General features: G+C 40.2%; 1 protein-coding gene across 24 annotated transcripts in view; it reads left to right on the top strand.

The window, feature by feature from the left end:
* LOC127533427 (gastrula zinc finger protein XlCGF26.1-like) overlaps positions 1–19,911 on the top strand; it is a 277,821-nt gene that overhangs the window by 155,698 nt on the left and 102,212 nt on the right. The window lies entirely within an intron of this gene.

The following is a 19,911-nucleotide window of genomic DNA, read 5'->3' as shown; positions in this document are numbered from 1 at the left end:
ATAATTTTATCTTTCAAACAATTAAACATTTTGGATTTGGTGATTTCTTTTGTAAAGCAGTTAAAACTATGTATTCAAGAGGCAACGGTTCCATTAGACTAAAAAATGGGACTTCCCCAAGGTTTGATTTACAGTGGGGCATACGCCAGGGCTGTCCTGCTTCCCCTTACTTATTCATCCTTTGTACTCAACTACTTGCTACTCATATAAAAAATAGCTTGTTAAAAGGTATCTTTATTGCAGAAAGAGAAATTATAATAAGTCAACTGGCTGATGACACCACGCTCTTCTTAAAAAATCCCTCCCAGGTCCCCATTGCTATCTATACAATAGATTTATTCTCTGCAGCATCTGGGCTTTGTTTAAATCTCAAGAAGTGTGAGTTATTTCCTGTCAAAGACTGTGATGAGTCTACAATTTACAATATTCCTATTAGAAACAAACTCACCTACCTTGGAATTACTATTGTTAAAAATCAAACAGATAGATGTTACGAAAATTTTAATGTGATCATAGACAAGACAAGGAAAAAACTGAACCAGTGGCTTCAAAGAGATCTGTCTTTGAAAGGTAGAGTTCTACTAACCAAGGCAGAAGGGCTGTCTCGACTTACTTACGCAGCTACCCCTCTTGCTGTTGAAAAACAGGTATGCAGTGCCATTGACAAATTGTTATTTAATTTTATATGGAAGAATAAGACGCATTATGTTAAAAAATCTGTTATTATGAACACTTATGACTCTGGCGGCCTAAACTTTCTTGATTTCACTACTCTTAACAATACCTTTAAAGTTAACTGGATTAAGCAGTTTTTTCATAATCCTACATCCACTTGGAACTTTATACCCAAATATATTTTTTCTGCCATTGGAGGCCTTGAATTTGTTTTATTGTGTGATTATAAAATAGATAAACTTCCCCTAGCTCTGTCGAACTTTCACCGGCAGATGTTGTTGGCATGGTCCTTAATCTATAAGCACAACTTCTCTCCTCACAGATGCTTCATTTGGAAGAATCAGTTTATCAAATACAAAAACAAATCTTTATTTCTCAACTCCTGGTTCAAGAATAATATAGTTTTGGTTACCCAGCTTCTCAGTGATAATGGAAATTTGCTTAACTACACAGAATTTCTTCAAACACTTGGTATTCCTGTTACCCCCAAGGATTTTGCAATTGTAATGGATGCCATTCCTTCCGGTATCCTGACTCTGTTAAGAGGTGCTGGAAAACCAGTCTGTCCTTCATTAGACCCCACATTAACACCAGCTGGACATTTGTGTTTTTCTACCACAACTAAGAAAAAAAATTGTCTCATCAGATCTTTATTTCAAACTGATATTACGACTACCACATGTGTTGTTCAGTACTGGTCCAATATTTTCAATGGGTTAAACTGGGTCCATATATGGAATCTTCCATACAAATATTTAATTACAAATAAAGTTAGAGAAATATCTTACAAAAATAATTCATAAATACTATCCTACCAAACACTACTTGTTGAGGTTTGGGAGAGATGTGTGTGTGGACTGTTCCTTATGTGGTTGTGAGCCTGAAACTTTGATGCACCTGTTTTGGGACTGTCATTATACTGCCACCTTTAGGAAAGAGGTACTGCATTATATTACTCTGAAAATTGACAAAGACTTTCTTTTAAAATGGGACAATGTGCTCTTTGGTGTTTATGATGTTAAAAGTAAAAAACAAAAAGAACTGTATGTCATAAATCTAATAATTATATTGGGTAAATATCATATACACAAAGCCAAGTTTAGCCATTCGAATCCCTGTTTTTTTGGATTTCAAAAGGAAACAGAAAAGTACTTGGAAAGTATATGTGACTCAAATAATAAGAAAGCCATGAAGACCTATCATTTGTGCTCTTTATTTTCTGTGTTTATTTAGCAGCCTTCCCCCCTGGCTGTTGTGTTGTCTGTATGTTTGTACATTTTAATAACTGCTGTTGTTATTCTTTGTAATAAAGAAATATGAAAAAAAAAAAATGAAGCCCGGATTTTGCTACTTCCTGGTCGCCGTTTTGGATTTCTTGGAGCCAGTGACGTAAAAAGCGTCATCAAACAGACTGGACCGGAGAGCAACTAGGGACAGGATTGGCTGAGGACTCTCTTATCCCGCCCACGTTTTACCGCAGAGGCTTCTGTTGCTGTCTATCAAGTATAGCCACGCCCCCTGACTCCGCCAACTTTAACGATTTATTTAAAATTCAGTATTGATTTATTTTAAGATCGGCCACCTGATTTCTCATTTTGACCATGAAAACTAACAGGAAAAAAATCCTGAGCTGTAGAAAATCAGTCTATCAAATTTTATTTTTTCCAAAAATGAATTGGGGTCTATGGAGCAAAAGCTTTTTGGAGCCAACCCTAGCGGACGGCGGGATATTGCAAGTTTTTGACACTTCCGGGTTGGCTTCAATTCTGGAGCCAGATGCTACGTCCATTATATGTACAGTCTATGGATCGGCAGAAGATGGCGGATTGAGCAGCAGTGTCTGATTGTAGCTCCTGCAAACAAGTCCCAAAGTTAAATTAAAACGGGTTAACAATCCACTCTGAAGTGACAAAATGCAAGACAAGAGGGTTATTAAGCCGGCCAAACTTGTGATGGACAACAAAGGTTCGAAATCCTCACCGAACGGTGATCGTAAAGACGACCGCGGGTTAGGGGAGCACGACTATGCCATGGAGACTACAACGTTAAATAAGCGAGATCGGGGCTGTGTCTCGGGCCCAGTAACACCAGTGAAGAATCCTGCAGAGAAAAAGGCGAAATCTGGTGAGGAGCATAATGAAGTTTCTAACAATGCCATAATGGAAGCAATACAGAGACTTGAAAGTCGAGTTGATGCGCAGCTAGGGGATTTAAGGGATCAAACAAGACAAAGCAGCGTGATGTTAGCTAGCTTAGCCAAAGCAGTCCAGTTTAATGCTGAGGAGCTGAACGAGTGCAAGAAGAAAGTTCAGGAACTGGAAAAGCAAAATGCCCAGCTGGGAAGAGACAACTGTGAGTTAAAGGAAAGAGTGAAAGAACAAGAACGGTACAGAATGAGGTGGTCTCTCCACATTAAGGGCCTGGAGGAGAGAGAAGGTGAAGATATCCGAGTGCAAGTTGTTGAAATTCTCCAGAAAATTGCCCCAGACTTGGAGACGAAGATGGAGGAAGCAGTTGATGTTGTCTATAGAGTTGGAAGGAAGATGGATAACAAAGTCAGGCATGTCATCGTGCTATTTACAAGGAGATGGATGAAAGATGAAATCTGGCGCCGGACCAAGAACTCTCAGGTATGCAAGGAGAAAAAGATCCGCTTTGCGGAGGTGTTACCACGGGAGGACTGGGAGGAGAGGAGACGCCTTTGGCCACAAATTGAACAGGCGAGAAAAGAGGGGAAGGTGGCTTTCTTCCGAGGGCCACATGGTTTCATTGAAGGACGCCGAATCGACAACAAGTAAAAAAGAAATAACTTTATTGATAACATAGTGGAAACTTTTATGAAGGGACGTTAAACACTGTTGAATTTAGGTTCGCTTACTATCTGAGGAGGTTGTGTTAAGGTAGTAGTTGCACTTTTTTCCTTTCTGTCTTTCTTCTCCTTTTCTTCTTTAGGTTCATGGAAAATGTTAAACTTTCTTTTGGTTCATTAAATGTGAGGGGCCTCAAGGACATTGTGAAGAGGAAAGCACTTTTTTTGTTTTGTAAAGGGCAAAAGTCTAATTGCTTACTTTTACAGGAGACTCATTCTACAGAGGAGGACACTTTGTGGGAGCCAAAACGTGTTTTGTTTGTTCTTACTTGTTTTAGTCACTTGTGTTGGTGTTACTGTTTCTTTAAGAGTGGGATTGGGAAAAAGGCAAAGGCCGTTCAGGCAAGTTGAGGCTTGTCTATTGAGGGAGCTACACGGTTTTCATACTGTAGCATTTTTTGTTGGTAAAAATTTGTTTGGAATACTCCTGCAAGTTACCCTGGAAAGTTTTAGAATAAATACGTCTTTTTTTTGTCTTACATCGGAGTCTGTGGATATTTTTTATCATCAAGAAAAGTGCACGAGTAAAGGACGGTAGCTTCAGCTCTCACATTCGAATGAAAACCTGCTCCACGTGGACTAATGGACAGATAAAGGATTGGAAACCCCAAGGAAAAAAAGGAATTACACATACATCAGGACACGGTGGTCGTGAGTAAAGGCTAACTCGCAGTTTATAGGAAAGATGCTGAGTAATGTGCTAGTTAACTAGCTAGCTGCAACATCATCCCTAAAGGAGATACATAGACAGTGTCAAGTTTGGTGGCTTTCGTGTTCAGACCCAGCTACGTCATTAAGCTCATGTGTAATTTGCATGAGACATGGAGCAAAGAGAGGAAGATACAAACACAGCTGCGGATGTTAGCGCAGACACCTCTACGAAAGCTATGGAGGAAAGGCTGCAACGTGCTGTTAGCGCACGCAAGGCAAAGCTTTCTAAGCTAACGGGTAAAATGAACCAGATTAGTAAAGCAATGGATGATGGTGGCGATGCTAGCTTACCAGCAATTCAAACCAAAATCGAAGAGTTTAAGAGGCTGTTTGAAGAGTTCTGTGAATTGAATCGCAGTGCAAAGGACATCTTTTACCAACTTTCTGAAGAAGACACGAAAAGAGATCAAGCTAACTGGTTTGAGCCTAAGGCTGATGGCTTTAAGGAATTTGCAAAAAGGGCTGAGGATTGGATTACAGAAGCTAATATGCGCGTTAATGAAGCCAAAGAATATGATGAAGCAGTTCAGCCATCTGATAGTGTTTCTAGTGCATCCTCGCCATCGTGTAAGCAACGTTCAAAGCCAGGTTCTGTGCGGTCTTCCCGTGCATCATCATCGGCTTCATCTACTCGGCTTAAGACGCAATTGGAGAGAGCCGCATTGCTAGCAAAGGCATCCGCTTTGAAGAAGAAACAGACTTTGGAGGAGCAGGAAGCTGAGATAAAAAGAGAGAAAGACAATTTAGAGATTCAAACTGCCTTAGCGATGTCAGATGCTAAACTTAAGATCTTGGATGAGTTCGAAGAGTTGCGTGTGTCATCCAAGGCACCGAGTCGGGATGGAACGAACTCTAATGTAGGCTCAAAATGCTCCTCACACACTGATGGACAAGCAGTGCAAGGTAACAGAAGTCAGCCTCATATCCAGCCATCAGCCACTGCAGCAGTTCAGCCTCCCGCACAGGTGCCAGAAACTTTGCGGGGTGTTGCTGAAATGTTAACAATCCAGCAGAGACTAGCTTCACTGCCTCCTCAAAGCATTCCGGTGTTCAAGGGAGACCCTTTAGAATATCTGCTGTTCAAAAGAGCATTTGAACATGGAGTAGAAAACAAGACAGAGAGCAGCAAAGACCGCCTCCATTTTCTGGAGCAGTATACTGCCGGACAGCCTAGGGAGCTGGTAAGAAGCTGTCTCCATATGAAACCTGAGCATGGCTACAGCGAAGCTAAGAGACTTTTAGAAGAACACTTTGGAAATGCTTATAAGATTTCAGTGGCATACATTAAAGCTTTGAACTGGCCCACCATCAAGTCTGATGACGGAGAATCTCTGCAGTCTTTTGGCCTCTATCTCACAGCATGTCGTAATGCTATGGCTGGTGTGGAGTATATGGAAGAGCTTGACAACGTAGCTAACATGCGTGCTATGGTTGCCAAGCTCCCATATAAGCTGAGGGAAAGATGGAGGAGTGTTGTCTGTAGCATTCAGGACCATGGTTATCGTAGAGCCAAGTTCAACGATCTTGTAGATTTCATTAATAAGCAAGCTAAAGAAGTGTTGCACCCACTGTTTGGTGATATAAAGGACTCATCAAAGAGCTCATCTAAAGGCCAAATGGATGAAAGGTCGCATAGGAAAAGTGAGACCAAGAGAGGCTTCGTCACAGCGGCAACTTTCACAAGCAATGAGCCAGTGTGTCCCAGGTTTAAGCAAGGAAGCAAAACTACGGTCAGCCAAGAGCATGCATTTTCCACACCCTGTCTTTTCTGTCATGGCGCAGAACATTCAATGGAACAGTGCAAGAGATTGAAGAAATCACTACATAAGGAAAAGATTGACTTCTTGCGAGCCAAAGGTTTGTGTTTCAGCTGTCTAAAAAGGGGTCACATGAGTAGCTCATGTAATGAGAAGATGACTTGTCAAGTCTGCACACAGTTGCATCCTACAGTGCTACACACAAAAGCCAAGAATGGCACTACAAACAAAGACACAGGGACAGAACGTGAATTATTGGAAAGCGAGGAAAGGTCGTCAGGAAAAGAGTCTGTAGTAAGTGGGTTTGTGGGCACCAGTGCTACAACCAATGGAGCTACAACTGCTGAGAACATGGAGAGCATCTTAGCCATTGTTCCTGTTCAAGTAAAGAGCAACAAGGGTCAAAAGGTGACAACAACTTATGCTTTCCTCGACCCTGGCAGTACTGCATGTTTCTGTACTGCGGATCTAATGAAAGAGCTAAACCTCACAGGCAGAAAAACACACATTTTATTGAGGACCATGGGAGGGGAAAAAATTGTGAACAGTCATGTGGTGGCTGGTTTGGAAGTGAGCAGATTGGAATGCAATGATTTTTTGGAACTTCCGGATGTATTTTCCCAGGAAACCATTCCTGCAACAAAGGATAATGTTCCTTTACAAGAGGACGTTGACAGGTGGCCACATCTAAAGGAGGTGTCTCTTCCGCAAATAGATGCAGAGATAGGACTGCTTATTGGGACCAATGCGCCAAAAGCTATCGAACCCTGGCAAGTTATAGCTAGTGTGGAGAACGGCCCATATGCTGTAAGAACACGCCTCGGCTGGACTATTAATGGACCAATCCGGGAGAATGCTGGACATAGCACAGTGCGCGGGCTGATGCGGGTTCAGGCCAACCGAATATCAGTTACCAGATTGGAGGAACTCTGGAATCAACAGTTAAGGTGTGACTTTCCTGAGTGCAACCGACATGAGACACTGGAAATGTCTAGGGAAGATCATCAGTTCCTCGACCAAGTCACACAGTCGGCTAAACTCATGGATGGACATTACAGCATCGCCTTGCCACTGAGAAATAAAGACCTGAAGATGCCCAACAATCGAAAGGTAGCCGAGCAACGTGCTTTGAACCTAAAGCGAAAGTTCGTGAAGAATCCAACCTTTCGCGCAGAGTACACATCATTCATGGACAGCATCATCAGTAAGGGTTATGCTGTGCGGGTACCCAGCAAAGATATCAGTCGGAACAATGGTAGAGTTTGGTACCTGCCACATCATGGGGTATATCACCCAAGGAAGAAGACGCTCAGAGTGGTTTTCAATTGTGGAGCATCATACCAAGGCACCACTCTCAATGAACAGCTGCTACAAGGACCAAACTTAACCAGCACACTCCTTGGTGTGATAGCCAGATTTAGACAAGAAGAGGTGGCAGTCATGGCTGATGTGGAAGCGATGTTCCACCAAGTGAAAGTGCCTGAGGAGGACTCTGACCTTCTTCGGTTTCTCTGGTGGACATCAGGCGACATCACTCAAGAGCCAGTGGAGTATAAAATGGTTGTGCATTTGTTTGGTGCAACATCATCCCCAAGCTGCGCCAACTTTGTTTTGCGAAAATGTGCTGAGGACAGCAAAACTGAGTCAAATGCTCAGGCAGTCAACACAGTGCTGCACAACTTCTATGTAGACGACTGTCTCAAATCAGTTCACTCTGAAGAAGAGGCAGTATCATTGTACCGCACCCTGCAAGCTGTGTGTGAGAAGGGTGGGTTCAGGCTCACCAAGTGGGTAAGCAACAGCAGGGTCGTGCTGTCTGCTATGTCAGAAGGAAACAAGGCAACTGAGGTGAAAGACCTCGACCTGGATCAGGATTCACTTCCCATAGAAAGGGCCTTGGGAGTTCATTGGTGCATCGAGTCCGACAGCTTCAGGTTTAAGATTGTCATGCCAGACAAAGCACCCACTAGGAGAAACATCCTATCCCTCGTGAGCTCAATTTACGACCCACTTGGTATTTTAGCGCCAGTGGTGCTCTCAGCCAAGAAAATTTTGCAAGAGCTCTCCAGGCAGAAGATAGGCTGGGATGTCCAAATACCTGAAGAGTTAGCTAGCAAGTGGTTTGCCTGGAAAGCTGCACTTCAACAGCTAGTGAATGTCAGCATCCCTAGGTGTTTCAAACCTGCAGGCTTCGGTGAAGCAGTGTTCAACCAACTGCATCATTTCGCTGATGCCAGCGAAGAAGGCTATGGGACAGTTAGCTATTTGATACAGAAGAACAGCTATAATGAACCCCATTGTGCATTTGTCATTGGGAAAGCTAGAGTGGCTCCGCTTAAGCCGATGACCATCCCTCGCATGGAGCTTACTGCGTCCACTGTGGCTGCACGCATGGACCAGATGTTGAGGTCGGAACTGCAGCTGGAACTCCAAGAGTCCGTATTCTGGACTGATAGCACAACTGTTCAGAAGTATATCAGAAACAGAACAAGCAGATTCCGTACTTTCGTTGCTAACCGTGTGGACGCCATCTTGAAGATCTCTGAACCTCATCAGTGGAGGTATGTCAGCTCCTCGCTGAACCCTGCAGATTATGCATCAAGGGGCCTGATGGCAGAGAAATTCATCCAGAGCCATGCTTGGTTACAGGGGCCGGAATTTCTCACCAAAGACCCTCAAAATTGGCCCTGGAATCCAGAACATCCTGAGGAACTAACCACAGAGGACCCAGAAGTAAGGAATCTCGTGGTCTGTGCTACTACTGCAGTGGATCAAAAGGATGCAGTACTGGAGCTAGTGCAGTACTTCTCTTCATGGAGTCGCCTGAAGAAAGCAGTCGGTTGGATGCTTAAGGTTAAGAGCACTCTGCTGAACTTGTGTCGAAAGAGGAAGGAGTTGAAAACTACTCTTCCTCCAACTGAAGTTGACCAAAGGATGATGAACTTCAAGACAGATTCTTCAAGAACAACTGTTTGTAAGCTTACGTAGGAAGACCTTAAAGAAGCAGAACAAGAGATTGTTCGCTATTGTCAAGGAAAGTGCTTCTCCAAAGAAATTGAGGCACTCAAAAGGGGTGATAACATAAAGAGAAGCAGTTGTCTTTTCAAGCTCAGCCCAGTTCTCCAAGAAGGCATCGTTAGAGTAGGAGGAAGACTCAGCAGAGCCGCTATGCCTGAGGAATCAAAGCAACCAGCGATTTTGCATAAAGATCTGCACATTGCGATGCTAATCCTGAGAGACATCCATGAGAACTTGGGTCACAGCGGTTGCAACCATGTGCTCTCCAAGTTGCGAGTCAAGTATTGGATCCCTGGCGCACACTTAGCTATCCGGAGAATCTTGTCCAAGTGTCTAGTTTGTCGGCGCTCTCACGGATCAACAGGTCAACAGCAGATGGCCAACCTTCCTGGAGACAGAGTCCTGCCAGATGACCCACCGTTCACCAACACAGGTGTGGACTACTTTGGCCCATTTGAGGTCAAACGGGGAAGAAGTTCGGTGAAAAGATATGGCGTGATTTTTACATGCCTGGCAATCCGTGCTGTACACTTGGAAGTAGTGTCCTCACTGGATACAGATTCCTTCATAGCTGCTCTTCGTCGCTTTATTGCCAGAAGAGGCCAGGTGAAGGTCCTACGGTCGGATAACGGGACAAATTTCGTTGGTGCTGAGCGTGAATTAAAAAGAGCCATTCAGGAATGGAATACCTCCAAGATCGAAAGCACTCTGCACCAAAGAGGCATCCAGTGGCTATTCAATCCTCCCACTGGCTCCCACCATGGAGGGGTTTGGGAGAGGCTGATCAAGTCCATAAGGAAAATACTGAACGTCACCCTGAGGCTTCAGAAACTTGATGAGGAGAACCTACATACCCTGTTGTGTGAGGCAGAGGCCATCATCAACAGTCGACCCATAACTGAGGCATCTAGTGATTCTAACGACCTAGAGGAGCTTACACCAAATCATCTGTTGCTCCTTAAGAGCAAACCATCCCTTCCTCCATGAGTGTTTGACAACCAGGACCTCTACTCGCGAAGGAGATGGAAGCAGGTTCAATACATGGCAGACATATTCTGGAAGCGCTGGACAAGGGAATATCTGCCTTTGCTTCAAGAGCGTCACAAATGGTTTCGCCCATCTCGCAACTTTACCATAGGAGACATTGTGTTGGTTGTTGACGACTCTGCACCACGCAACTCCTGGGTAATGGGAAAAGTGGTCCACACAGTTCCAGACAAGTTTGGACAGATACGTCAGGTCCGCATAAAGACCAAGACCAGTACACTGGATAGACCCACCACAAAATTGTGTCTTCTCCAGGAAGCCGAATGCAGCTAATTCAGCTCCTGCAATGGAAAGGAGGACTTAATTCAAAGGGACTCTAATCTGTGCTTTTTATTTGGCTCCCTGATATATATTTGGTAATTGTCTTCTGTTAAGAGTACAATTAGGGGCCGGAATGTGGGAGCCAAAACGTGTTTTGTTTGTTCTTACTTGTTTTAGTCACTTGTGTTGGTGTTACTGTTTCTTTAAGAGTGGGATTGGGAAAAAGGCAGAGGCCGTTCAGGCAAGTTGAGGCTTGTCTATTGAGGGAGCTACACGGTTTTCATACCGTAGCATTTTTTGTTGGTAAAAATTTGTTTGGAATACTCCTGTAAGTTACCCTGGAAAGTTTTAGAATAAATACATCTTTTTTTTGTCTTACATCGGAGTCTGTGGATAATTTTTATCATCAAGAAAAGTGCACGAGTAAAGGACGGTAGCTTCAGCTCTCACACACTTCCTTTTGGATTAATCAATGGGGTGACAGGATTTTATTCAGCCATGGTTCTAATAGGTCAGGAGGTGTGGCTATTGCATTCAACAGATTCCCAGGAGAGATTGTTACACATAAAGCAGATGGAGAGGGTCATTGGTTAACGGTGGTGCTAAAAGTGGAAAGTCTGTTTTTTGTTTTAACGAATATTTATGGTTTCAACAATGATCGTCAAAATCGTAAACTTTTACAAAAGGTGACTGAGGTCATTTCTGATTTTAAGGCTTTATATCCTACTGAATATGTTTTGGTGGGAGATGACTGGAACTTGTCCCCAAATGAGTGGGTGGATAGGATGCCTCCAAGGTTCGAGAAATCTCAGGAAAATGACATTGTTCACGGCTTTATGGCCGACAATGGTTTAACGGATGTTTGGAGAAGACTCAACCCAGATGTTAAAAGTTACTCATGGTTTAAACCTAATGGAGATTGCAAATCCAGGATTGATTATTGGTTAGGAAGTGATAGTGTTATGACTAATGTTTCACAATCTAAAATCTCAAAAGCCCCCTTGTCAGATCATTGTTTCATAGATTTAATCTTAGAATCCACCAGAAAGGAAATTAGAAATAAGGGATACTGGAAATTTAATGCCAGGATGTTGCTTAACGAAGAGTATTGTACCAAAATGAGAGAATTAATAAAGGAAAATGGCAATAATGACTCACTTGAAAGTAAAATAGGCAAATGGGAGTTTACTAAATTTAAAATTAGACAATTTTCTATTCAATTTGGCAAAGAACTTAATAAGAAGAAAAGGGACAATGAAAGTAGAATACTTAGGGATATAACTCTGATTTGTAATAGACCAGCCTTGAGTCCTGAGGAAAAGATGAAATTAATAGAGCTGCAAACTAAATTGGATGATCTTTATCTTGACAGGGCTCAGGGTGCATTTATCAGGTCGAGGGCAAAATGGATTGAGGCAGGAGAAAAGAACTCTTCTTATTTTAGTAATTTGGAAATAAGTAGACAAACGAGAAACTCTATCTCAAGTCTGATTATCAATGGAGTGGAAAACAAAGATATTAAGAGTATAGAAAAGGAAGTTTTCGCCTTTTACTCTGATCTCTATTCCTCACATTATTCCTTAGAGGATGCTGATGTTTTTTTTTGACAAGATTAAGAACTCTATCCCTCATATTGAAGTGTCCTTTAAAGAGTTATGTGAGTCAGATTTAAGAATTGAAGAGTTAGATGCTGTTATTCCCAAGATGGCTTTAAACAAATCCCCAGGGTCAGATGGGCTCACAACAAATTTTTATCGATACTTTTGGAAGGAAATCAGAATTTTGTTGTTTGATGCACTCAAGGAATGTATAGAGAAAAAAGAGTTGATGCCTCCTATGAAACAAGGTTTGATCACCTTAATCCCTAAACCTGGCAAAGACAAAAGGATATTGGACAATCTTAGACCAATTACGCTGCTAAATATAGACTACAAAATTTTTTCAGGGGCTATTGCTGCTCGACTTAAAGTAGGTATATCTGAAATAATTAGCCAGACTCAATCTGGTTTTTGAAAAGGCCGATCAATTCACAATAATATTAGACTTATATGGGATTTGCTCGACTATAGTCATGTCGTTCATGAAAAGGGATTCATTTTGTTTTTAGACTTTTACAAAGCTTTTGATTCGGTGGAACATTCCTTTATTTTAAAAACTTTAGAGCATTTTGGCTTTGGCAATAAATTTATAGATGTTATTGGAATACTGTATAATGGGATTAATAGCTCGGTAAGTTTAGGTCATGGTACATCTCCCAGGTTTGACATTAAGAGAGGCATTCGACAGGGTTGTGGGAGCTCACCATTATTGTTCATAATGGTTGCTGAAATGTTATCTATTTTAATTAAAACCAGTAGGGTTAGGAGGTTGAAGGTATTGGAGAAAGAAATTGTGATAAGTCAGCTAGCAGATGACACAACTTTATTTCTGGAGAAGGTTGATCAAGTTTCACTGGCTCTGCAATCTATTGACTTTTTTTCAAAGGCCTCTGGTTTACAACTCAATTTGAGAAAATGTGAGATTCTAACGTTACATGATTGCCAATTACAATCTGTGTGTAATATAGAAGTGAAAAAGAAAGTCAAATACCTAGGAATTGTCATCTCCAAGGATAAAATGTTGACTGAAAAACTAAATATCTGTGATACGGTGGACAAATGTAAATCTATGTTAAATAGATGGCTTCAAAGAGATGTCTCCATTTTTGGAAGGGTGTTATTAACAAAAATGGACAGTCTGTCTAGAGTCATCTACCCTGCCTTCTCTTTACCAATTTCGAAGAAAATGATCAAAATGAGAAATACTTTAAACTTTAGATTTATATGGAGAAACAGATGTCAATACATAAGGAAAAATGATATGGTCAAAGTGTATGAAGATGGGGGTATAAACGCGATAGATTTTGACATTATGAATGGCGTCTTAAAATTAAAATGGCTAAAATCTTTTCTCACAAACAGGGATTCACTTTGGTTCACTGTTCCTAACATGATTTTCAAGAAAGTGGGGGGAATAGACTTTCTGTTGCGATGTGACTTTGAATGTAGATCGTTACCAGTCAAACTTTCTGATTTTCATCAACAAGTTCTTCTCTATTCGAAATTAATATACTGCCATAATTTTACTCCTCACAATACACCAATCTGGAATAACCGATATATATTGCTGAACAGGAAGTCAGTTTGTAGGGTGGAATGGAATTCAAAAGGAGTCTGGGCTGTTGCTCACCTGTTAGATGAAAATGTGAACCCGTTATTACATGAAGACTTTTGCAAAAAATACCAAATACAATGTAGTTTCAAGGAATACACAAAAGTAATAAGTGCAATACCGATCTCTTTGAGAACAATGGTAAAAGAAGATATACGAAATTCTGAAGTCTCCCAAAGATTGAGACAATTGTGCATTGGGGGGATTGAGTTTTGTGATCGTGCATGTAATAACAATGCCATTAGAAGACTGTTGTTAAATGAATTCTATCCAAATTCAATCAAAAGAGCATATATTTTGAAACGATTTGAGGTGGAGAAAATTAAAAACATAATGAAAAATTATATCTCATTTCCATTACCTCCCAAGGCCAAAGAAGTTCAGTTCAAACTTTTGAATGAAATCTACCCTACAAATGAGTTCCTAAGACTAAGATTTAATTTGGATGTAAATAACTGTGTGTTTTGTGATGTGGATGTTGAAAATTTGAACCATGTTTTTTTTCACTGCAATGTGGTACATCTCTTTTGGTGTGACTTAAGGAGCTGGTTATTCTCAAAAAACATTATTTTCCCCCTGACAGAAGATTCTATTATGTTTGGTGTGTTTAAAGATGACAAGAATCTAGAATTTATGCTGAATGTTTTATTGCTTTCAGGGAAATTCTTTATTCACAAATGCAGGTACTTTAAATCTAGACCCTGTTTTACTCACTGGAAGAATGAGTTCTTACTTTTTTGTAAATCTTTAAAATTAATTGAAAATAGGAAAGCCCTTCACTTGTTTTCTTTATTAGATAAATTTGATTTAATTTAAAAGTCCCTTCACAATTTTTTTTTTAATCTATCTCTTTCTCTTTTCTTCTTCCTTCTCTCTCCCTCCTTTCCTTTTCTATTTGGAATTACTCTGATTGCTCGATCTGTGATGGAAGTTCGTTAATGATGATGATCATATGTGCCTTGTTTGTTTGTGTATACTGTTCTAAATAAATAAATATATATATATATATATATATATACAGTCTATGGTCGCTACCATAGATATATACAAACGCTACCTTCACATATGAAACTAATAGGAAGGTATATAACCACTGGAAAATTAATAACTCAATATTGACCAATAATGAACTTACAACTGTTATTAAAAAACTTATTACAAAATATTGGATACTAGCTAAAAATGATAATGAATTTGGAAAATGCTGGGAATTACTTAAATATGAAATTAGAAAATTTGTGATTAATTTCAGTAAAAGGATAAATCACAATAAAAAGAAATACTTTTAATTAAAAATATTTCTGATATCACTATTCTTATGATAGATGATGATGATGAAGGATTAAAGACACAACTACAGAAATATCAAGAGGAGTTAGATGAGCTATACAAGGAGAAAGCTCAAGGTGCATTTATCAGATCTCGGCTAAAATGGCTTGAAGAGGGCGAGAAAAACAGCAAATATTTTTTTAGTATTGAAAAGCGAAACTATGAAAGAAATTCTTTGTCAAAACTAAATAATAATTCAATGACAGAAGATTATACTACAATTTCAGAATATGTATCTAACTTTTACAGGAATCTCTATAAAACAGATCTATGTTCGGACAGTACAAATGTACTAAATTCATTGAAAGATGTAAAAAAAAGCAAGTGATAATCTAAAAGAAGACTGTGATGAATCACTGTCTATTGAAGAGGTAAAAAATGCAATCAAAAGTCTTAAACCCAATAAATCGCCAGGTAACGATGGCCTAACCTCAGAATTTTATTTCAGATTTTCCTCTGAAATTTCAGAGTTTCTTCTTGCAGTTTATAATGAATCTATCAACAATGAGGAGTTGCCAACCTCCATGAAACAGGGACTTATAACTCTGATTCCACAGCCAAATAAAGATCCGCTGATTATTGATAATTGGAGAGGTATTACACTTCTAAATAATGATTACAAAATTTTGGCATCCCTTTAGGCTAAAAGGTTAAAAAGAGGCTTAAATGATATTATTCACGAATCCCAAAACGTCTTCATGCCTGGGCGTCATATTGCTGATAATATCAGACTAATTTTAGATATTATTCATTATAAAGATTTAATTATTGATGATTCCTTAATTCTTTTCCTCGACTATCAAAAAGCATTTGATACAGTTAGCCATAAATTTATTTTTGAAACACTATCTTTTTTTAATTTTGGAAGCTTCTTTGTCAGAGCTTTTAAGACACCCTATAAAGATAATAACAGTGCAGTAAAGCTGCTTTATGGTACATCTCACAGATTCAAAATTAACAAAGGGGTGCAGCAAGGCTGCCCAGCCTCACCGTATATATTCTTACTTGTGGGACAAATTTTAAATTATCTAATTCAACAGAGTTCTTTTAAGGGAATCAGGGTTTTTGATGAAGAAATTAAAATATCTCAATTAGCCGATGACACAACAATATTTTTAAAAAATTCTGGGGAAGTACCATCAGCTTTATCTGTAATATCCAAATTCTCAGACATCTCTGGACTAAAACTAAATTTACAAAAATCTGAGATTTTAACTCTTTATAATACTGATCTTACATACATCTGTGACATTCCTGTAAAAAATACTGTAACATATCTGGGAGTAAAGATTTCTAAAGTGCAAAAAAATTCAACTGATAATTTATATCTGTAGTTGACACCATTCAAAAGAAATTTAATAGCTGGCTTGCCAGAGATCTATCTATATATGGTCGAGTGTTATTGAGCAAGGCAGAAGGAATGTCAAGAACCTCTTACCTATTCTCAACACTAGATGTCTCCAAATCCCTCTGCTCTGATCTTGATAAGATTTTGTTTAATTTTTTGTGGAAAAACAAAGCTCATAAAATAAAAAAAGATATTTTATCAAATCCGTTAGCTGAAGGAGGTTTAGATGTGTTGACCTTTACTGTATTCAATCAAATTTTAAAAGTAAATTGGTGAAAAAGATTTCTGAGAAACCCATATAGTTTGTGGAATATTTTCCCAAATTATATTTCTAGTAAATTGGGAGGTCTGAATTTCCTTCTGCGTTGTCATTTTACTGTTGGTAAACTTCCTGTGAAATTCGCTCATTTTCATCAGCAGGCTCTGCTTAGTTGGTCTCTGCTCTACAAACATAACTTCTCTCCCCACAATTGTATTCTGTGGAACAACACATATATTTTACATAGAAACAAATCTTTATATTTACAGAATTGGACTGAGGAGAATTTATATACTGTAAACCAGCTCCTTGATAATTATGGTAAATTTTATGACTATGAGAGCTTTTCAAACAAGTACACACGTGGACAAAATTGTTGGTACCCCTCAGTTAAAGAAGGAAAAACCCACAATTCTCACTGAAATCATTTGAAACTCACAAAAGTAACAATAAATAAAAATTTATTGAAAATTAAATAATCAAAAACAGCCATCACTTTTGAATTGTTGATTAACATAATTATTTAAAAAAACAAACTAATGAAACAGGCCTGGACAAAAATGATGGTACCTCTATAAAAGATTGAAAACTATTTGACCAGAGTGACATGATTAACTCAGGTGTGTCATTTAATTGACATCACAGGTGTTTCCAAACTCATAATCAGTCAGTCTGCCTATTTAAAGGGAGACAAGTAGTCACCCTGCTGTTTGGTGAAAAGGTGTGTACCACACTGAACATGGACAACAGAAAGCGAAGGAGAGAATTGTCCCAGGACATTGGAATTGTATCCAAAGAGCCCAGAGCAACCTCCAAAGAAATTAAAGGTGAACTCCAAGGCCAAGGTACATCAGTGTCAGATCACACCATTCGTCGTTGTTTGAGCCAAAGTGGACTTCATGGGAGACGACCAAGGAGGACACCACTGCTGAAAAAAACTCATAAAAAAGCCAGACTGGAATTTGCAAAAATGCATGTTGACAAGCCACAAAGCTTCTGGGAGAATGTCCTTTGGACAGATGAGACCAAACTGGAGCTTTTTGGTAAGGCACATCAACTCTATGTTCATAGACTCAAAAACCAAGCATACGAAGAAAAGAACACTGTCCCTACGGTGAAACATGGAGGAGGCTCAGTAATGTTTTGGGGCTGCTTTGCTGCATCTGGCACAGGGTGTCTTGAAAGTGTGCAAGGTACGATGAAATCTGAAGACTATCAAGGCATTCTGGAGAGAAATGTGCTGCCTAGTGTCAGAAAGCTTGGTCTCAGTCGCAGGTCATGGGTCTTCCAACAGGACAACGATCCAAAACACACAGCCAAAAACACCCAAGAATGGCTGAGAGAAAAGCGTTGGACTATTCTAAAGTGGCCTTCTATGAGCCCAGATCTGAATCCCATTGAACATATGTGGAAGGAGCTGAAACATGCCATTTTCCGGTGAGGCGACAGGGCGTCCCATTCCTGACGATCGTATTTATACCCTCCCCCAAGGGCGTAGGTTTGGTCTCAACATTGGTAGGGACGATATAACAGCATAACCTGCATGTACACTTTTTGCTGGGGACGGGACATAATTGGTCTCTTTCATCTTCTTCTCCCTTATTTTCTTCTCTAAAGTGCATCAGTGGGTTGAGCAATTATGGAAAAAATCTAAATCGGGATTAATTGAACTTTTTACCTCGATCATGATTAATGTAGATTATCTGAAAAAATGTCTGCATAGGCTGCAAATTAAAATATTTTTAAATAAGTAATGTAGAAAATAATTAAATACATTTTAATTAATAAATAAATGCACTAATAGGTATTTGGTTTCAAAAGTGTAAAGTCACAACATGCTCTAGCCTTCTTTCCTTCTAAACCAGGCCGTTTACAAGAAGAAAAACAGCAGCATGTGGTTTTTTTTGACTGTCAACACTTTCCTGTGAAACACAGACTGGGACCTCTCTCTCTAAGCAGCTTCTTGCTCACGTTTTTCTGGTTCTATATTTTCCAGCAGAGTTCACGACATTTCTCACAGTTTAATTAACGTTAACAGTAGAAAACACATACAGGAGGACAATTCTCTCTAAGCAGCTTCCTACTCGAGTTTTGCAGGTTAGCAAGTTCACACAGTTTAATGTTACGCTAACTCTGATGCAGGTCGGACTTTCAGTAGCAACATTAGTGGTGTGTTCCCCACGTCCACAACATTGACGTCTTTTTACATTACTTACAGTGTCCTCTGCTGCTGCTGCTGGCCGAAAAAAAACTTCTAATATCCCTCCTCTTCGAAGTGGGCGGAGAAGGCGGCATGTTTATTTCTTGGGTATTTCTGTCGGGGCTGTGTGAGTGTGCGTGTGAGTGTGCGTGTGGGGGGCGGGGGGGGTCAAGTTATCAGCCAATCAAACGCACATTCAGCAAGTGAAAAGGGGTAAGTCTGAACCTGGTCTGAACATAATGAAAATAATTCACTTAATAATGGTAGGGTCAATTCTATCCTTATAACATATGGAAAGACAATCAAAATTACCTATATAACTGAACTCATTATATCATGCAAATAAGGTTGCTTAAAAGTTGGTGGGGACAATTTGACCCTCTTGAAAAGTTGGTAGTGTTATGTCCCTACCGTCCCTATGCAAACCTACGCCCTTGCCCTCCCCCCTCAATAAAAGGTGCCCTTCACAGCTGCGAATGTGACTTCTTTTGGAGTGACACTCGGTAGTGGAGGGGGGCTGAATCCCAAACCGCCCCCTACACACTCCCCCTCCACTACCGAGTTTCACTCCAAAAGAAGTCACACTCGCAGCTGTGGAGGGCACCTATTATTGAAGGGGGAGGGTATAAATACGATCGTCAGGAATGGGACGCCCTGTCGCCTCACCGGAAAATGGAAAACGTCATCGCCATGGTAACAGAAAGACGCCTACTGTCATGGCTGTAGCGCTAGGATCGCTGCTGCTTCCAGAAGACGAAAGCGTCCCACTTTTTTTTCACTCACATTTTTTCCAATCCTATTATCTGGCATTTCAAATCCAACAAATGCATAAATGAATTCTGTCAGCTGTGTTCAAATTTTAAGGTGTCAGGGGATGCACAATTAAATCAAACGTCAGCAGAGAAGAAGATTTGTTTCTTTTGATTTATCTTTTTACATCACTCTTTTTGTGATGTTCTGTCAGTGTGAAAAGGGCGTGGGAGAAATAATGGACGCATGTGGAACTCACATCGATATGTTGTTTTCTCCTCCATTTCGACGTTGCACTTCCTGAAAAAGTTGTCCAGAGTGAGCATCGATGCAGACTCGCTATTTAAGGGTTGAACAGTTCACTCTCCCTCCGCACTACGCGGTTTGGGACGGCCCTTAATACGGAGGACCCTCCGCGGGAACGCGCAAACGGAGGGGTAGTGTGTAGGGGGCGGTTTGGGATTCAGCCGGGGAGTG

The sequence above is a fragment of the Acanthochromis polyacanthus genome, chromosome 3 (genome assembly GCF_021347895.1).
Source record: "Acanthochromis polyacanthus isolate Apoly-LR-REF ecotype Palm Island chromosome 3, KAUST_Apoly_ChrSc, whole genome shotgun sequence".
Lineage (NCBI taxonomy): Eukaryota > Metazoa > Chordata > Actinopteri > Pomacentridae > Acanthochromis > Acanthochromis polyacanthus.
This window is presented reverse-complemented; position numbering and strand designations above follow the sequence as displayed.